This window comes from Protopterus annectens, chromosome 2.part2 (assembly GCF_019279795.1).
Source record: "Protopterus annectens isolate FY-2018-M chromosome 2.part2, PAN1.0, whole genome shotgun sequence".
NCBI classification, from domain to species: Eukaryota; Metazoa; Chordata; order Ceratodontiformes; family Protopteridae; genus Protopterus; species Protopterus annectens.
The window spans coordinates 883,876,836-883,898,343 of record NC_056730.1 but is presented as its reverse complement, the minus strand read 5'-3'; positions in this window follow the sequence as shown (position 1 = coordinate 883,898,343).

Below are 21,508 nucleotides of genomic sequence, written 5' to 3'. Positions count from 1 at the left end.
TGGTCTCACCTTCGATAACCACATCACCACAACAGTCAGGAAATCCTTCTATGTGGCACACCTCATCACGAAGGGCTTTTCATCCAGAAAAAAGGTGGTCATTGTCCCACTGTACTCATCCCTCATTAGACCCATTATAGAATACAATGCCCCATTTGGTATGTACCTCTCAAGACATCTGCAACAACTGGAAAGGTCTCAGAAATACCTCACTAAAAGAATCACAGGCCTAAAGCAGATGCCCTAAGCTGACCACCTTAAAAAACACCAGCTATACTCTGTCGCATATCATCTACTCAGAGGCGATCTCTGCTTAACATACAAGGCCATGTCAAACCCAGAGCTGTTGGACATGCTACACTTAAAGAAATCCCAATCCCTCAGAGCTACATGCTCCAGGGATCTAAACCTTGTCATCACAATAAACAAAACATGCTGGAGGGATAGGTTCCTGACCCAGAGACTCCCCAGACTCTGGAATAGATTGCCCATACATGTAAAGCAGAGTGCCTCTTTGGACCTCTTCAAGAGGAACCTTGACGATTGGATGGGAGAAAGGAAATTCACCCCAGGGATCACGTCAGTCGCCCTGCTAGACAGGGGTCCAGGAAAGTAAATAATGTGGGAAGAAATAGCCAGGGAATTGTTATGGCTAGGCTTGTATAGGCCCTAGGGCTGATAGCCTAGTACCAACCTATGAACCTATGAACCTATTTAGTTATGTGTTTTATTTTATGTGGTTGTTATACTTATTTGTATTTGTATTTCTTTAAAAACAGTAGTCTTTTTTAACAAAAAAAGCTTTTTTGTGTGTGAACTGGATAGAGGAAGTGAGGTCACAAGTTTCATGTTTTAAAAAGAAGCTGATTTTAAAGTAATTTGTCTGATGAAGTTCCTGTATTAATGTGTTAAGGGACGAAAGCGCTTACGTTCTGAAGTTGGATTGAACCCAAACTGTGTGGGGTCCAGTGTTTGAAGGCTGCCAATGTCTTTGTTTATATGTTCCATGATAATACGTTTCATGGCCTTGCAGATCAGGCTCGTCAGACTGATGGGGCGGTAGTTCCCGGGATCCAAGATGGATCCCCCCTTGTGGAGTGGGATAACTGTAGCTGTGCGCCACTCAGTGGGCGCGTAGCCTGATGTGAGGCTATGATTAAACGGGTCTGTATTATGAATGCGAAAAACCGTATGAGCGCTTATGAAGACGTCGACCCATATTACACGAAGTACGGAAATCCCAAACGTACAAAACCACGAATTCCAAAATGTCGATTTGTTTTGGTTGGCCCAGCTGCGGTATAGCTCCATAAGGTAAGTGTGCGATAGATAGGACTTTAGTGTTAGGATTTGGATTAAGGTAAGTGTATAGATAGGTAATGTATGTAAGGGTTAGTGTAGTGTTAGAAGTAGTGTTATTTTAAGTGTATGTATGTATATTGTTTATTTTGTTTGGGTGTATGTCTGTAGGGGAAGTGTGTGGTAGTTATGGATCTTAGGGTTAAGGAGGGGTTAAGGATAGTGCATAGATAGTTATGTATGTGGGGTTTAGTGTAGTGTTGGAAGTAGGGTTTTGTTAAATCTATGTATGTGGATTATTTATTTTGTTTGGGTGTATGTGTATAGGGGACGTGTTCTATAGTTACAGACCTTAGGGTTAGGGAGGGGTTACGGATAGTGCATAGTTAGTTGTGTATGTGGGGTTTAATGTAGGGTTAAAGGTAGGGTTTTGGTGCTTTACCTTAGGTTAGAAGTAGGGGTTGGTTAGTGTATGTGTGTGATTTATTTATTTTCTTTGGGTAGGTAGTATGTAGCAGGCGGTGGGGTTGGCCGACTATGACAGTTCGATATTTTTTTTTCGTGGTTTAGTGCGTTCGGGATTTTCACGGTTCGTGGTATAGGTTTTGACATTTAGGTATTCGGGAATAGGGTTTTTCGCTTTGGTAATATAGACCCGATTAAACATGACACTTAGGTGAGGTGCCAGTTCGTTTTGTAGTTCATGTAGTTCACAGCCTGGGATGTCATCTGGTCTCATGGATGCTGTATTCTTAGCTTTGGAGAGTGTGTTTTTTACCTGTGTGGCCATTATTACTGAAATTTGGCAATCTTTCGGTATTAAGATGGGCCCTTTAGGGGGGTGAGAGGGGTGACATTTGCACAGATGTCCTTAGCTGTTTCACCTTAAAGCAGTGGTAAAGTTCTAGCATCACTCTAGACATGAATGGGAATTATTCCAGGAATTCATACTCTAGAAAAAGTGCATTACTAATTCCTTTCCTTTGGACTTGATAATGACTCATCACAGATGTACTTCATTGGGAAATGTTGTTGCATTAGCAGTAATCACTAGGATATTTTGATGACATTATTCTGTTTACAAGTCGACTCCCAGTGTCCATTTATATACATTCAAAAAGGACCTTTACAGTAGGCAATGTTATCAGAGGATTCTTTAATCATGGGCTTGGATGCTTTTTTTTTTCAAATATATTTTTATTGGATTTTTCAAACTTTTCAAACATACAAAGGAAAAACTGTAAGTCATTGCGGGAAGCAGTAAAGTATAGGTATATATGTAACAGTTAGTGCAAAAACTATGCATTTAGAACACAGCAGTTATCTTACAGGGAAGCTTACATCTTAGAGACCAATATAAGCAGTAAAGACCCCCAATAACCTATTACAGTCAAAGTCTAGGGATACAAATGGAAAGTGTCTTGGAAGGAAGAATATATGACTGTCTTAAGAAGAAAGAAAAGTGGTAAGGAGGGTATAACCATAAAAAATAACTATTTACACCATGTACTTCTATTTATACCATATTTACAACATATTTACGCCATGGATGCCAGATGATAACAAAATGATATAACAAAATATCCTGTAAAATCAAAAGTTACTGTGTGATGGTAACAATGTCTAATGGTTATAGGGCCAGAAATTATACTGATGGAGAATTTCCTGGAATGTAGTGTTAGAGACCCACATTTTGGAAGATTATTTAGTTTGGATTAGGTCAAAAAGTCTACACCAGTAATTCTGAAAATATTCTTTTTTCTTTTTGTTATTATTGCATAACTTATGTGCAGATATATATTTGATTGCCATTGATGTAAAGTTTTCCCAAGCTATTGTTGAGGGATTGACCATGTTCTTGGCTATAAAATATTTCGGAAGGGCACAGGCTGTAACACAGATGGATACCCTTAAGAGATTTAGGAATAATATTTAAAATCATAGTTTGTCAAGAGAATGTGTTTTTTTCGTATCCCATTTTTTCCAACTGAGTTCTGAGAGAACACCAAAGTTTGTAAATATTCTTACAGCTCCAAAAGATGTGAAGTATATCTACGTGTGGGAGGGAACAGAACGGACAGGTTAAGTTTTTATTGTATCCGAATTTCAGTAAGACTGCTGGGGTATAGTAGGAATTGTTGTTTATCATAAGCTGGGTGTAAATTAGGTTTTTGAAGGGGGTTAGATTCAGGGTATTATTGATTGCTTCGCACTTAGACTCCGTAGAAATTTCTCCTTGTATACCATCCCAATATTTGGAAAATAGAAGTGAATGATTATACTTAATGCTTGACACAAGTTTATAGGTGTTTGAAATCATTTTGTTCCATAGGGAAAGTGATTTAATGATAGATTGTGATACTTTAATGTCTTGCTCCTTCACTCTATAGTAAGAGAATTTTTGTTTTATAAGTGAGCTAATTTGCCTTAAGATAGGATCATATTTGTTAGGAGCACTAAATAAAGCTTTGACCTCAGCAACATTTTTAGAGTTATAGAAGTGCCAAACTATGGCTTTCTTAACAATAGGGAAGTTTGTTAGATCTATCATTTTATTATTGATTTTTAAGTTAGGGTTTAGGTGAATAGTTTGGAGAATGGGAATAGTATTGTGCAAATTTAAGGAGGTCATCAGAGTTTGAAAGATGCAAATTTTGTACTTTAGTGTAGGCAAGATCTTGAACTTGTAGTCACCATCAGGTACAAGAAAAGGGACAGCATATGGATTGAGTTTTAATGAATATATAAAGTTGCACCAGATTTTGATCCAGGTTGGGTACCAAGTTTCAGCAGAGGGGTCATAGCAGGCTATTTGAATTAGACGGCTAGCATTAATGATGTCGTAATATAAATTAAAATCCGGGAGACTTGAACTGCCTTTGTTCTTTGGGATAAATAGATTCCTGTATGATATTCTGGTTGATTTAGGGAACCATAAAAACTTTGAGATTGTGGTTTCCATTTCTCTGAAAAAATTTTTTGGAACATTTAAGAAGATGGAGTTAAGATGAAAAAGGATTCTAGGCAAAATATTCATTTTAATGATAGCAGATTTTGATAGCAAAGAAAGATTGATATTTTTCCATCTAGTTAGATCGTTATTTATCTGATCCCAGACTCTATATAGGTTTGCTTTTATTAGTTCTTGGTGAGGGTGTGTGAAATTTATTCCTAGGTATTTAATTGTATATTTGAGAGGAATTTCAGACAGGGGGAAGTAATATTCTAAATGGTTTGCAGGGTTTAATGGAAAAATAGATGATTTAGCAGGGTTTAATTTATAATTAGCAGCCTCAGCAAAAAGATTAATAGAATTTCGAATTTTATGAGGATCTGTGTTGGGAAGCTCAAAATAGATGTTTAGGTCATCTGCAAATGCAGAATAATTTATATCAATGTTGAAGACTTTTGGGATATGGTGATAATCTTTTGTTTAACCCAGAGAAGGAAAGGTTCCAGATATAAATTGAAAAGATAAGGTAAGAGTGGGCAGCCCTGCCTAGTGCCATTGGTAATTTTAATAGGGTGTGATAAAGTGTTATTTATATACAGGGAAGTAGAGGCATTGTTATAAAGCATCTTAATAGTGTTGATAATCAGATCAGGAAAGTTAAAGAATGTCATGGTTAGGTAAAGGAAGTTTAGATCAACATTATCAAAGGCTTTGGTAGCATCTAGGGTGAGTGCATAACGGGGGTGGTTATCACTTTTTAGAAACAACATTAATGTGTTTAAGGTAAGAGTATTGTCACACAGCTGCCTCTGTTTCATAACATGGGCTTGGATGCTGTCCTTTGGCATGCAGTGAAGACTGCAAAAAATTCCCAATTTCTTTCATAATACCAGGCAAATAAAATCTAGTGAAAACTCTAGGTTTTGTCTTGCCTATTTTTAATTGACCACCCAGAATGTGTCTGTGTGCTCATTTCATTACAAGGGATCCAAAAGGATCTATCTGACTCAGTAACTGTTTCCTCTCTTACACTGACCCATACAGCAGGTCCCGTCTTTGGTCAAGGGTATGTAAAGAACATCTTTCATTCTTTTGGTTTTCCATCTACTCTGTGTCTGTTCTCCCTAGCTCTGCTTCAGCTGTCATCTTCCCACTAAGCCTTTCTTGATTCTTCAGTGGTCCAATGTGGACATGGGGGTCATGGCACTTTTTCATACAAATACAGGTACCAGCTTTTCCCCTTCAGCTCCTTCATCCCTGTAAAGGGAAACTCAGCAAACTTGTTTTCTTCCACCAGGAGGTACAGGCTGTTTTTCTTTCTTTTCCTCGGGGGTAATTTTACCAGCTTTTTTATTAGAGACATCTGTTTCTGTCTGGCTCTCTGCTTTGATATGACAGGAAGAAACTTAAGATTGTGTCCACAATCCTCTTTTTCTTTTCCTTCAGTATAAGACCCGTCTGTTCCTTCCCCAGTTTATATTGATATTTCCGTTAAAGTATTCTAGGGTTTCTGCTCTGTCAGAGTCTGTACTGAATTCTTTTATCATTTTAACTGTTAAAATATTTGGTAAACTCATGCTTCCTGTCAATTTCTACACTGACTTACTGCAGTATTTTGTCATGGCATATTGCTGTATTCATCTAACACTTTTATCCAGAACCAATTTTTAGCTCCCTTTGTTTCTTTGATCCCTGTATTTTTCACTTTGTTGACACTATATACTTCTGGCAGTATATGTGGCTGAACTTTTTCTCTCTATAACTTCCATAGTTTAAATTTGACCATTGATTACATCATGATACAAATTAAGCACCAGAGCTACAGTTTATAAAACTTAACCCAAGAATGTCTACATTTATGTGTTTTCACTTGTAGTACAGGGTATTCCCTATTGTGTCCATGTACACAGATCATTTCAGTTTTGCTGCTTACTAATTATTTTATTTATTTATTTACTTTTTGTTCTTTGTTAACCGGGAACATCCACTGGGTCGTTCAGAGCCCGTTTTCAATGGAGGCCCACGGAGAAAAGCTCCAAGATGCATAATTAAAGGTGAAACACATAGAGTATTAATATTCAGCAGAAGTATATACAAAGAGTAGTTATCATTCAGTTGACAAAAATGATCACATAGGAGACAACAATTAAGGACTGACATTATATGAACTTTACAAGGTATTAGAGCAGGGAGCAGTTTCAGTAAACATTATTTGATAGTAGCATATGAAAACATTATCTGTACTAAATAATTTAATGAGGCTAGGTGCAGAAACAATACCAGACAGAAGATAGGTATGCAGTTAAAGAAGTTTTGAAAGTGGTAGATTTCTGGGTTGTTCTAATTAATAGTGGTAGACCATTCAAATTTTTGGCTATGGTGCAGGAGTAAAGAAGCTGGCTGGGTGGAAGGTTTGCTTTATGTACCTGCAGGAGTTGCTGATTCTCTGATCAGAGGGGGTCTGTTTGGGAGGTAGTAAGTAAGTATTGAGCTGAAGGCCGGACAGTCTGAAGGTTTAAATATCATTTTGTGTGCTGTAGTTAGTTGCAGGTAGGAGAGGTAGTATGGCAGTTCCAGCCATTTTAGGGAGTGGAGTAGTGTGGTGCAATGATGGGTAGAGTTTTTGGAATTAGTTGCAAATTTAGCAACTTTGTTATAATAAGTCTTGCGCTTAGCCTTTAGTGAAGATTGGAGTTTGGTAAGTAGAGGGGTGCCACAGATGAGTGAAGGGAATAAATAAGTGGAAGCTACTGTTTTCTTAGTGGAGGGGCTTAGGAAGTGATTATGCCTATAGAGAATTCTGAGCTTTTGATGAGTTTTGTGAATGTTATTAAGTATGTGCATATCAAATGTCCGGTGCTTGTCTATAGTGACTCCTAGATTTTTTTTGTGGTTAATAACTTTGATTATGGAGTTACTTTGAGAATAAATAGTGAACTTGGTTTTGTCCAAAGGAGTTTTTTCTTGGGGGAGAATAGCAGGGTCTTGGATTTGTATGGGTTTAGGACTAGATGGTTATTGTATATCCAAGTTTCTGTAGTGGAAAATGCTATTTGAGTTGTATGTTGAAGGTCAGAAATTGAGTCAGCTGAACATACAATAGTTGAATCATCTGCATATTGAATAAGATATCCTTGGCTCATAGAAGAGTGGAAATTATTAATGAATATACTGAATAGGAGGGGTCCTAGTATAGAACCTTGGGGAGCTCCAGTAGTGGTGTTAAGATATGGGGAGATGGGGTGTTGTCATTTGCCAGCTTGTTGTCTGTCATTTAAGTAACTTGAGAACCAGTCTATTGTGGGGAGGGGGGTGGCAATGTTAGAGAGTTTGGTTAGAAGTAAGGGGTGGGAAACTGTGTCAAATGCCTTTGATATATCTAGGAAGAGGGTGGAGACAATTTGTCCAACATAAGGGGCTCTGTTAACTGTATCCAAGATAGATATGAGGGCAGTTGTAATACTATGGCCTGGCCTGAAACCATGTTGTGTGGGTGGCAGGAGTTAGTTCTGAAGAAGAAAGTGGAGAAATTGCATATGTACACATTTTCCAAGATCTTAGACAGAGGTGAGGGAATTGCAATGGGTCAGAAGTTAGTGATATCAGTGTTGTTGCCACCTTTATGAATAGGGAGAATAAATGTTTTTTTTCCAGGGCTTAGGGACATATGAGTCCTGTATGGATCTGTTGAAAAGTATACTTATAGGGTAGGTAATGGCATCTGCTGCAAGATTCAGATATTCTGAGGGCATGTTGTCACTAGAGCAAGGTTTGAATTTCAGAAGTAGTTTCTTAATTATGGTGATAGGAATGGGATCTAGAGTGGACATAGGGTAGAGTGGTTTGTGGGCCCATTGTAATTATGGGTAGGTATGATGGTAGTGGAGTAAGTGGAGAGTTTTGGAGGTAATGTTATATTCATGCTGCAGTTTCCTTGTGGAAACTTAGCTGTGATGTTGGCTATAATATTGATAAAGAAGGAATTAGAGAGGATATTTATTGGGATGATTTGTCAGGATGTGGAGATTTGTTGCTTTTTATACCTGGATTTAGGAAGGATGTGACAGAGTTTCAGAATTTATTATGGTTTTGTTTATGGTTTGATTGAAGTTTTATATAGTATTCCTTTTTATCTTTTTTGACTAGTCATTTTACCTGTTTATGAAGTTGTTTAAATTTTAACAGATCAGAGGTGTTTTTGTTAGTTTTCCACTGTTTCCATATTTTATCCCTGGTGTGCATTGGATCTTTAATAGGCTTGGTTAGCCACGGGGCATAGTATGTTTTGATCCTCTTTGTGTGAAGGGGTGCAAGTCTATTAAGCACATTAAGAAATGTGGTATTGAAATAGTTGACTGCTTCATCAAGAGGGAGTGTTTTTAGGATTTACCAGTTTGTCTTTTTTAGAATATTAGTGAAGGTAAGAGGGTTGAATTTAGTCAGGTTTCTTATTTGTTTGTATTGGTGATGGTTTTTACAGGAAGGGGGGTGGTGGTGAATAAAGGCATGGAGATGATCACTCAGCATGTTAGGGAGGGTACCAGATTTAGATATTTTGTTGTGGTCAATGACCAAAATCCAGTGTAAAATGGATCCACTGTTGTCCTTATTGGGTCTCATTGGGAAATTGAGTTGTGTGAAGTTAAAAAGATTAATGTTTAATGAGGGGGAGTTGGAGCTGAGGTTTTGCCAATTGATATGTACGTCACCTAGGATGACAACTTCATTTTTAATATTAGTAGAAATCCAGGCAAGGATATCTTCTGATAAGGGTATGTTGTTGCCAGACGGTATGTAAAAAAAATATTTTATGCTTGTATACATATTGTGATTTGACCGGCGTACTCATCAATCTTGAATACAATTGGGCAACAATCCCAGCAATTCTTTCCATTCTAATACAATAGTATATTTTATAAGCATTGTGCTAGCATAATGACAGAATGCAGAATCTACACTTCTAGAATTTAAGATTTCAGCATTATCACATTCCATGGGTACACTTTCAGGCAGTTTTTGTTTACCATATTGCTGACTAGTGTTAACAGTTTTAGATCCATATTTATTGTTGTTATTAACTGTGCAGTACTTGGTTATCAGAACAGTTAAAACACACTGCTTCAAATGAGACCAATGCAGCTTCTAGTAGAGCCAGGATTCCTGTATTGTGGCATGTATGGGATACTGAACCCTCTACAATGCATGCCCTGGAATTGCCCCGTAAACCAAGCTAAAGTACTGCAAATACTGTAGAGGCTGTGCCCTTACAGACATTCACTCACTTCACCACATCACCCAATACATCATGCACCTCCATTGACACCAGCCCTTCTCAACATTAGAGGACCCCCCAGGACTGAGATTTCACAGAAAAGCACTTTTTGCTTTCATACTCCTCAACACTCACATTTGCACACTTCCCTGTGTAAGATATGCACTCCTGTGCTCCCTTCTCAACCTCTGCAAATGATGATAACTGTGTCCTGCTCTATGTACATCACTTGGATTGCCTTTGTATGATGCACAGTGTGACCATCCAATGCATGGGTAAGCACAGCCTGGTCTTGGCATAATATGCATCATTTGTACTGTAGTCTATCTGTTTAACTCTTCTACACTATGTACTGAAGCTATGTGCAAGTTGCTGCCTCTTTGTAAGTGTCATAGCATACTGTGCCTACCTCCATCTGGCATGATTATCCCCTGCTGCTGGCTCCTCCTGTGAATCCTTGTGTGACTCAGCCTCAGCTGCCTGTTGGGCTGGGAACATCTGCCCTTGCAAATGCCCACCCTACTGCAACTGCTTCCTGCGTATAATATTGTGCAACATTGCATACACTGACACAATTTTTGCACATGTGGCAGGGTCTTACTGCAGACAACCACTGGATGAACCCAGACAGCAAAAGTGTGCCTTCAGCAGCCCAAACTCTTGATAAATAATGTTTCTTGTTTGTGATTGTACAAAGTTGTACCCATGGTCTTGTCAATTTTATGAACTTGTTATTTGTGTCATCAACCCAAGTTCCTGAGTACATGCTGCAAAATGAACAAGATGTCCCTATGAGACGATACCCCTTGAAAACCATTGGTAATTATCACAGGTGTGCCATATGTGGGAGTTGTGATACCAGGTAGCCTGTACTCATGTTGTAGATTATACTCTGTGAATTACAGACCACCCGGCAGTTGATGGATACCCTTTGCCTCCTTCCTAGTTCACCAGGTGGAGCCTTTATTTCAATGTGGGCACATTCTGTGGTCCCCAGTACCTCAAAGAATCTGGCTATTATCATAGAAATCCTGCACAATGTTGGCTCTGTCCTCTAGAGTATGTGGGAACCAAATATGCTTCCCCACATACTGAAGCATGGCATTAAGAAACTGGAGTATTCTCAAAGCAATGGCTGAGGTGGAAATTACTAAAGAGAAAACCACCATAGTGTCTCCAATAGGTTGCTGAAAGGCTTCTGTAGCTAATTAGCATGAAGCCACAGATACATTAGTATCCACTGAGACAGGTAATCCACAAATCCCATGGGGGTGCAGACGAGGCTGACATATATCGACAATTTCTTGAATGATGTCAGTATTAACATGGTATTGGTCCACAATGTAAGTGCCATGGAATTCATGAAATGTTAAGTGGGTTCAGATAACCATGTGCCACTGGGGTTAACCTCAGTCACTGTTGGGCATGGCAGCATCAGTAAGAGTAAGGATTCATAATTTAGAACATTATTAAGGATTCACTCAATCTGAACACTAGCATTCAACCAGGTTAAAATATACAGTAGGTGCACCTTCATTGAGTGACATTTATATGTATCTGAATCACTCTGCCATTTTGTTTTTCCTCATTGTCATGCACAGAGATTTTAATTTTAATAATGTTGCTCATTACAATGTCATTATATTTATGTATTTATTACATTTGTTGGCCAGGTAGTGTGTGACTGGGCCAGGGGCCCATTTTCAGCAGAGACCTGGGGAGAAAAGCTCCACAGTATTACAGAAAACATATTTTTGCAACAGAATACACTGCAGGCAATAGAACAATACAGTCAATAGAACAATACAAGCAATAGTACAAAAAAACAGCACATGTACAATACAAGTAGTGGAATCATTTTTATATAAACACAATTAATAAACAGATGATGGAAGTAATGCTGAGAACAGTGGTAGAAGAGGGTTGAATAATTTTATTTTTATTTATTTTACATTTGTTAACCGGGCTAGTCTAACTGGATATATTTCCATTTTCAGCAGAGGCCCGGGGAGAAAAGCTCCACATAGAGACAAATAGTTACATAATACAGAAAAGAATAATATGAGGAAAATAAGTTTAAAAATACTACACTCTACGAGTTTAATACATAATGTGTATATAATACAAAGTTAAATTAAACAATTTGGGGAAGAAAAGATAATTGGCAGGCAAACAAAGAAAAAAGACATTCAAAACGTAAAATTGTATTGTATACTAGAAAAGAGTAGAGAAAGGCAGGACATCCTTTATAGTGAAAGTATTATCATGGTAAAAAAAAACTTTGAGAAAGGTGGTAGGCTACCAGTGGAAGGGAGTGGGAAAGAAAGGAGATAGAGCAAGTTTAATCAGGGTTAAAGCAAGAGCATAACCAGTGTTTATTAAGGTGTAATTTGAGTTTCTGCTTAAAGAGAGCCAGGGATGGAATGGAGGTAAGTTCAGTAGGAAGATGATTCCAGTACTTACCAATGGTGTTGGAAAAAAGGGAAGCACCAGCAGAGTTATTGGTTTTAGTTAAGGAAACAAGAAGTTTATTTGAGGAGCGAAGAGAATTCAGGTTGGTATAAGGAGTAAAGAGGTTGGATAGTATTGGAGTATTATTGGGATGGTAGAAAATCCTATGGACAAATGTGAGTTGGGAAAGCAGCAACGAGTTTTCAAGTTCAAGCCAGTGAAGTTGTTGTAGGTTTAGACAGTGATGAGTTCTAAATTGATTTCCGGTAACAAATCTAGCTATACTATTATAAGTGTTAGACAGTTTAGATAGATTACTTTTCTTTAGGTTAGTATAAATGGGTGATGCATAGAGAAGAGTGGAGGTCAGATGAGAGTGGGCAAGTGTAGCTTTGGCTGTAGGAGTTAGGAACATTTTGATTCTGTATAAGGAGCCCAGCTTTCTGTTTACAGTTTTAATAGTATTATTAATGTGATTATCAAAGGTAAGGCAGTTATCTATTGTGACACCTAGCAGCTTGGTGGTAGATTCAGGTGATATAAGGGTACCATTACTGGAGGAAATAGAAAATTCTAAAGGGGGGGACTTAGTAGTCGGCTTAAATAGGAGGAGTTTGTTTTTTTTTCGCATTCAAAAGCAGGCATCGTTTTAAGAACCAAGACTCTACAGAGTTAAATACATCTTGTGTAGTTGTTTGTAGTTCAGAGATTGTTTTAGCAGAACAAATAAGTGTGGAATCATCAGCATATTGTATACATGTGGTCTGGGGTATAGCTACCTGAAGGTCATTTATGAAAAGGGTGAAAAGAAGCGGACCAAGAATAGAGCCTTGGGGGACACCAAGAGAGATTGGTAAGAGGGAAGAGAGTTTGTTATCCCAGAGAACTGCCTGTCTTCTGTTATTGAGGTAGGAAGTAAACCATTGAATAGACTTGGGTTCTAAAGACAGAGATTTCAGTATTTTTATGAGTAGGGGATGATTAACCATATCAAAAGCTTTGGAGAGGTCTAAAAATAGAGCTGATGATAAAGTGTTGTTATTACAGTTTTTATTGATGCAGTCAGTGAAGGAAAGGAGAGCGGTGGTAGTACTTATCCTGGAGAGTAGCAAGAGCATAGATGATTAGCCAGGTGTTCCTTTAGGAATGATTTGAACTGATTGTGGTTAGGATTTTTTTGTTATTGTCTCTGGAATAGTGTTCCACAGTTTGGATACCTTGTGAGAATAGAGGGATTTGCCATGACTATTGTGGGAGTTGGCAACCTTGAGTAACAATTTGTTAGAAGATCTAAGAGTTCTAAGATTGTTACTAGGTTGGACTAAGTAGGAGATCACAGGGCAGTTTCTGGGGTGATATATAATTTTGTGGGTTAAGGTTAGCTGTTTAAATAATAAAAGGTTGGGGAACTCTAGCCAGTCTTACTGTGAGAGAGCTGCACGGTGGTGGAATCTGTATGGATGATTAGTGGCATATTTAGCAATCATGTTGTAGCATGCTTCAAGGTTGTTGAGGTCTGATTTTCTAAGGTTTGTGTCAATCCCATGCAGACTCCAAATCCAGCTTCAGACCAGTGACAAGTGGAGTACCACAGGGTTCAGTCCTGGGTCCTCTCCTGTTTGGTATCTACTTTTCTGAAGTACAGGTCAACACAGAAGGTCTTTGGGTAACGAAGTTTGCAGATGACTGCAAACTAGGAGCCATAATCAAAACTCCAAAAGATGTGGACATCCTACAAAAGGGCCTTGCTAAGACAGATGCCTGGTGTCAAAGCCATGGCCTCATTCTCAATGCCAAAAAGTGCATTGTCATTCCTTTTGGTAAAAAACTCAGTACCCATGAACTACCACATAGGTGGTAGTCTACTTAACACCGAAAGTGTGATAAGAGACCTTGGGACACAGGTGGACAGTAGTCTCTCCTTTGATAATCACATTGCCACAGTAGTCAGGAAATCCTTCTATGTGGCACACCTCATCACAAAAGGTTTCTCATCCAGGAAAAAAGAGGTCATTGTTCCCCTGTACTCGTCACTCATTAGACATATTATAGACTACAGTGCCCCTTTTGGTATGTACCTCACAAGATATCTACAACAACTGGAAAGGCCACAGAAATACCTCACAAAGAGGATTACCAGCCTCAAAGAGATGCCCTATGCAGACCGTCTCAAAAAACTGCAGCTTTACTCTGTTGCATATCGCCTACTCAGAGGCGATCTCTGCCTAACACACAATGCTATTCAAACCCAGAGCTTTTAGACATGCTCCACTTAAAGAAATCCCAATCCCTACGAGCTACATGCTCTAGGGACCTAAACCTCGTCATCACAATAAACAGAACATGCTGGAGGGATAGATTCCTGGCCCAGAAACTTCCCATACTCTGGAACTAACTACCTATCTATATCAAACAAAGCTCCTCATTAGCACTGTTCAAGAAAAATCTTGATGATTGGATGGGAGATAGGAAATTCACCCCGGGGATCACTTCTGTGGCTCTGCTCGACAGTGGCACAGGAAAATAATTTTCTTGGGTGGCGAAAGCCAGGGTACCTTTGGCTAGGCTTATATAGGCTAGGGCCAATAGCCTAGTACCTACCTATGAACCTATGAGTGAACAATACAGGAGGGAGGATAGCAGGTGTGTGCAAGCAGTGGCAAATCTGGCATGGGAGTTAAGTATGGTTTGGCCTTGTATAGGGTGTCAAGTTTTATGTGGACTTTTTTGATAGTTTGTGCAATATGTATATGACATTTGAGGTTATTATCTATGGTAAGCCTAAAAGTTTAGTGTAGTTAGTTAGTTAGATATGGCTATTAGCATACACCACAGCAGACCATGTTGCATGGGATTGACACATTGTACAGCTTGTTTTTTTCAATTGTACACACCATGCATGTGGTCGTACAAATTTGTTACCATGATGCAATAATGTCTTCTGAATCTGGTCAGTTATTTCTAAAATAAATTTTAAGTAAAACACTCCAAAGACCTAAGATTCAAACAACTCCAGTAGATGTACAGTCACAAATAATCCCAAACAAATTAAAGGCAGATACTTCTGGTATTTAACACTACTAGTTTATTATGTATGTTTTTGTCAAAACACTTAATCAGAAATGAACACTGAAACTAAAGTCACACCCCGATTTATATCTACAATCAAATTAAATAATTAGTAAACTCAAAGCTATTAACAACTTAAAGAACATTTAAAGAGACAGAACAAAAAAGAAGCATATTAGACTCCATGCAACCACAGCACTGAAGTAAAGTGTCATGTGTTCTCATTTAAAAACATGTATAAAACTGTAACCATAAACCTTATTATCCTAAATATTACTATCTAACATTTATAATAATTTTATTAAAATTGTAAAAACAATTTTTTAAAAACTTATATAAATATTGCACAATCTACACATTACAAACTTGCTGCTCTTAACTTCAGGACAAGTAAAAGGGAAACATTCTCATTTAATCCAGGTTCCCTGTAAGCTTCAAGGATAACCTGCCAGTATCACTCACGGTACTGAGTTTGTGTCTCCCACTGACCACCTCTCACATCACAGGGAATTTCTTCTAACACATAAAAAGAAAAAAACAGCCTGGTCACAAACCAAAGTGTGTTTATATAGGGCGTTGTTAACATTTTGGTTACGAATGTCTCTAGTGTACTCTTATATTCATCTCTTCAGCTTTCTCTCCATTTTACCAATATAAAAAGCAGGACAGGACCCACACTTAACTAAATATACCAGACCCATAGATCGCAGCTATGCATTTGCTATGTGCTTCTACATTCAGCGCTTCACCTTGTCCTATCAGAGGACACTGGGGGCATCTACCACATTTGTATGTCCCTAATTTATAATGATTAGTCCTATTTGAAAAGTTTCTTTCTATCAAATTTTAAATATTCAGACCCTTCCTAAAAGTACAAATGAGGGAAATATCCTTAACTTCTCTAAAGTCAGACAACTGGGAGAATCTAACCCATTCATTATTCAAAATGTCTCTAATAACAATTGCGTCCCCACTAAAATCAGTGGTAAAGGAAGACTCATAATTCTTACTTACAGGTGCGATATCTGTACTTGGCCCAATGGACCCTTCTACCACCACACTATCCACCCTTATTATAGAGCAAAAACTACTTTGCCTTCCCTCTTTTACTTCCTTAGCCAACTGTTCTATCAATCTGCTAGGTTAACCCCTCTCAGTGAACATTTCTTTTAACTTCAATACCTCCAAGTCACAGTCACTGTCCTCGGAGGTCATACGACTAGCTGTCACCAGCTGACCTTTCACTATACCTTTTTTCTGACTAAAAGGGTGGGCACTTTTAAAGTGAAGGAAAGAGTTGGCATATGACTCTTTCCTAAAGAATTTTGATTTAAAGCCATTTGGTGTTTTCTCAATGGTGATATCCAAATAATTTACGGTATCTCTAGCACAATGATGTGTAAACTTCAAAATGCTAGTACTCTTGGAAATATAATCCAAAATTTCCTTCAGTCTATCCTCTGTATCCTTCCAAAAGATGACTATGTCATCCAAAAAATGTCTGTAGATGAACCAACAATTTTTAAATAGGGACTCCAAAACATATTTTTGCTCCTAGTACATAAGGACAAGGATAGCATATACCGGGGTGCATCTAACATCCATAGCAAGCCAACTAATTTGATGGAAAAATTTCCCCTAGAAGAACAAAAAATTATTGTTAAGCACAAGATCCATCAACTCAACACACATTTGAAATTCATTGAAAGATAAACCACCACAATCATTAATTACCACCTCAAACCAAACCAAACCAATATTGTGTGGAATACATCCAAATTGATCAACTACATCTATGGTGACAAACAACAATTGTGGATGTAGAAATTCAGACTTAATACACCTTAGCATGTCCCATGAGTCCCTTAAAACAAACTAGTCTCATTGGGGGATATGTTTCAACTTTACATCAAAGTATTTTGCTAAGGGGGGCAGTAATGGATCCTTCAGCTGTCACTATCGGCCTAAGTGGGGGATCATTTATATACTTATGTACTTTGGGTATCCAAATATAGAGGTAACCCGGGGTTTACCATTGGTTAAAAATTCTAGAGTACCTATATCAATCAAACCTTCAAGCATGAAGGCATTCAAAGCTAAATGGATCCGCTGATGGGCAATATTGATTTCATTCTTGGATGCCCTGGTATACTTTCCTGGTTCCCCAAGAATGTCTAACATTTTTGCACAGTAAATAGTGGTGTCCATGAAAACCATACCCCCTCCCTTATCTGGTTTCACAACCCTTGCATATTTATTGTGCCTAATGTCATTCAATAGATTATACTCCTCAGTGGTAAGATTAGGTGAAAATCTGTTGTTCAGTATGGCTATCCTAAGTTCTTTCTCCACCATCAACTCAAACATTTTCAACTGAGGGTGGAGGGGGGGGGGTTAAAAATACTTTTTCTCTTAAGACCTTCATGGACCAATCTATGTTCTGTTTCACCCATCATTATTTCAAAATTTTTCTTCCACAGAAACATTTTAAGATCAATAATTACTCTACTAATGTCCAACTTCCACTTGGGGACAAAACTGAATCCCTTAGAAAATAATGAAAAACAAGTCTCATTAATGTCCAGGCTACTATAATTAAATATGTTGCATCCCCTATAGGTACATATAGGCCGCTCTTGAGTAAAAGACTGAAGGTTTAAGGCTGGTGTTTCATTTAGTACTTCCTGTTGCCTTTCCCCCTGGTCCAACCCATATTATTGCACCTGTTGTTGCCCCTGCCCCTCCAGTTATAACTGTTCGAATACTTGTTCTGGAGCCTCTCGAACCTCCTGAAGGGTGGGTATTCCACAGGATCCTGGTAGTTTAAACTAGGCTCACCTTGAGACAATTCAGTTTCTTGTTCATCCCAGTCATCTCTAGGGCTATTGTCCCCTTTGTTATTAAACTTCAATCTATTTGAAAATGGGTCAGCAACCCCCTAGATTTAGGATAACTCTTTTTTTCCTTGTACTCAATCAAATCCCTGTCAATTTTTCTCTTTTTTCTCTCAAAAATTTCATTACATTTTTGGTTAACAGTAACTCTAATATCCATATATTGCTTCCAGTATTCATCTACTTTAAATAATAAATCTTCTGTAATTAGTTTAAGTTTAATAAGTTTAGGCAAGATCCTTTATATTGGGTTTCTCTAGTATTATATTGGGTACACATGGCTAGGTTTATAAAGACATTCGGATCAACAGCCTAATAACCACCTATAAACTTATAAGCAAAGATACTATACCATCCTACAAGGCAAACATAAACAACCCAAAACTTTTTTGGTCATCACTAAATAACGTACTTCACCCTGTCAAGACCCCTACCCTCTCTCCAAAAACAGACAATACGACAGACTCTATACCCATACTGTTTAATTCCTACTTTATACAATCAATATTATCTCTTTTAGACACTAATACATCTGCCCCCTCTCTTTACTCTTCTCTAGTCAAAACCATCCACAGCTCTTCAATTTTGGTCCAGTACCTACCTCGCTCATAAGGAAGTTAAGCCTTAAACTAAAACTACTTCTGCAGCTGTAGACCATCAACTACCCCCAGACAACCTAAAAATGGCCACAGAAGTTATAGCCTTCCCTGTGTCCATACTAATTAAAGCTCCATAGCAAAAAAAAATACATCCCATCAAGGTGGAAAAAATCCTACATCACGCCACTGCACAAAGGTAGCAAATGTAGAGAGTTTAATAACTACAGACCAGTAGTCATTCTCTCCCCTCTCTCCAAAATATTAGAGAAATGCATCCATATGCAGCTGATGCAATACCTAACCTCAAATAACCTGCTGTCAGAAACACAACATGGATTTAGGCCCCAGCACAGCACCACTGCACCACTACTGCTCTACTACATTTTACCAGCATAATAAACCAACATAGAAACAATGGTCTGCTTGTGTCCACCATGTTCTTAGAGTCGTCAAACTCTCTCCAGTGGTTTGAATCCTATCTGCACAACAGACAGCAATCCATCTTATGGCAGAACAAACTATCAAACCTCCTACCCAACACTCTAGGTGTCCCCCAGGGGTCTATTTTGGGACCACTTCTGTTTTCTATTTTTATTAATGATCTCCACACTGTCATCCCTAAAGCTAACTGCATTCAATACGCAGATGTCTCAGCGTTGATCTGTACTGGCACCTCAAAAACAGAGCTGCTAACAATTACTCAGAGTACTTTTAACCTAGTTGAGAATTGGCTTGCCGCTCACTGTCTGGTTCTAAATCCTAACAAAACAAAGCTCCTACTTTTCTCCCCCACCCAAAGATCCCCGGTGATATCTCTCTCCATTAAATCTAATAATGGTACCATAATCTTCCCAGATGCCCATACAAAATTCCTAGGAGTTATTATAGATAACAATCTTAAGTTTGATGTGCACGTTAACAAAACTATCAAAGCCATTAATAGAAAACTGGGCTCACTACATAGGATAAAGCCATTCCTAACCTCACCTGCTATGACTGCCATTGCCCGCTCCCATCTACTCTCTACCCTCTTCTACACTTCCCCTTTACTTGCCAACCTAAATAAAACTGATCTTAACAAACTCTCAAGCTGCTATAATAACATAGCTAGATTTGCCACTGGTCTCCCCTACAGAACACATCATTGTATAAATCTAAATAATCTCGGATGGCTAGAGCTACCCAGGCAGATTCAGTATAATCAACGTATTGTGGCTCACAAAGCACTTAACCAACCAGAAAATACACCTGCACTGAAAAACATCATCTATCCCCAGTCCAACTCCAGATCACTCCGCTCATCTAATAGACTGGTAGTGCAAACCATCAAATCCAACAACTCAGCCGGAGACTCCTTGTTCACCAACTCTGCTGGAAAAACTTGGAACTCACTTCCTGCTAACATCACCCTAGATACCACCCTTTCTCAATTCAAAAAAGCTCTCAAGGAGTATTTCAGGTCTCAATGGATATATCCCTGCTCCAAGCCAGACTAAATCATCATTCATACTAGTGTACTAATACTATGTTTGTAAATGGAACTCAACTGCCTTTTTATTTGTTAAGCCAGAGTAGAAGTTTGTGAGACTGTATAAATTTAACTGAGTCTGTAGAGTGTGTTTTATTTGTACTATGTTATTATGACTCTTGTTCTATCTGTACATTGTGATAATTGCATATGTAACCCCCTTTGGAGCTTTTCTCCCCGGGCCTCCGCTGAAAATGGACATGTATCCAGTCAGACTATCCCAGTCAACAAATGTAAAATAAAAAATAAAAATAAAATAAATTGTCAAAGGCATTTGATACTCTCTCGCACCAGCAACTGCTTGTTTGACTCTCCACAGTAGAACTTTCACAATACTCCTTGTTGTGATTTCTTAGTTAATTATCTGGAAGGCAACAAGTAGTTAAATAGCAACAAACCTGCTTATCCTTTCAACCAGTTACTGCAGGTGTTCCTCAGGGATCTATCCTGGGTCCACTCCTATTTAATATATTTATTAATGACCTCCCCACAGCCACTCACCATGCTAGTTTAGTTAAGTATGCAGATGACCCAACATTAATATGTGCAGACTCAACAATAAATAAGCTTCAAGACATTACACAAAATCTTTCTCCTCTGTGGAAACCTGGCTCAAAGAATTAAACCTCCTACTTAACCCCAAAAAACTAAGTTAATGCCTTTTACTTCAAAAAGTTGGCAAAATCAAAAGCAATTTTTTACCATAAAGTCAGCAAACAATACTGCCATTGAAACTGTAACTCACAAAGAACGTCTAGGTATTATAATATATGACAGTCTCAAATATGACGAGCATATACTGCACACAGTTAAATTTACTCACCAGAAACTAGGCTCCCTTTATAGGATCAATGGATTCCTTACAGATACTGCAAGACAAACTCTAGCCACCACCTTCTTATTGCCAACACTCTTATACGCCGCTCCTATCCTAACAAACTTAAACAATACTCAAAGAATGAAACTTGCATTCTGCTACAATAAAGTAGCTAAATTTGCCAACAATCCCCCGCATTGTCATAGCTTAAAGCAATCAAACTGGCTTGCACTATACAACTACCTAACATATTCACGACTAACTACAGCACACAAACTCGTTCATCATATGGAAAAATGCCCTACACAACATAACTTATTACTGACCTACTGTTCAGCAAGGGACCATCCCTCTAGTAACAAAGTCTTATTACTTACAAATAAGTCAAATAATGTTGCAGCAGACTCGCTGTACTCCCAGTACGTTGCTAAACTCTGGAAAAATAGTCCCACACAAATAAAACTGTCCGACAAAGTCAATAGTTTTAAACCACTACTTAAACAATATCTTAACCAACCAATCCTGGTCCTGCACATGCTCATCTAAAGGTTGAGACTTTGTCTTCACAATATGATGTTTGTGTCTTTCGGCTTTTCCCAGTTAGGGGTCGCCACAGTGGGAACTCC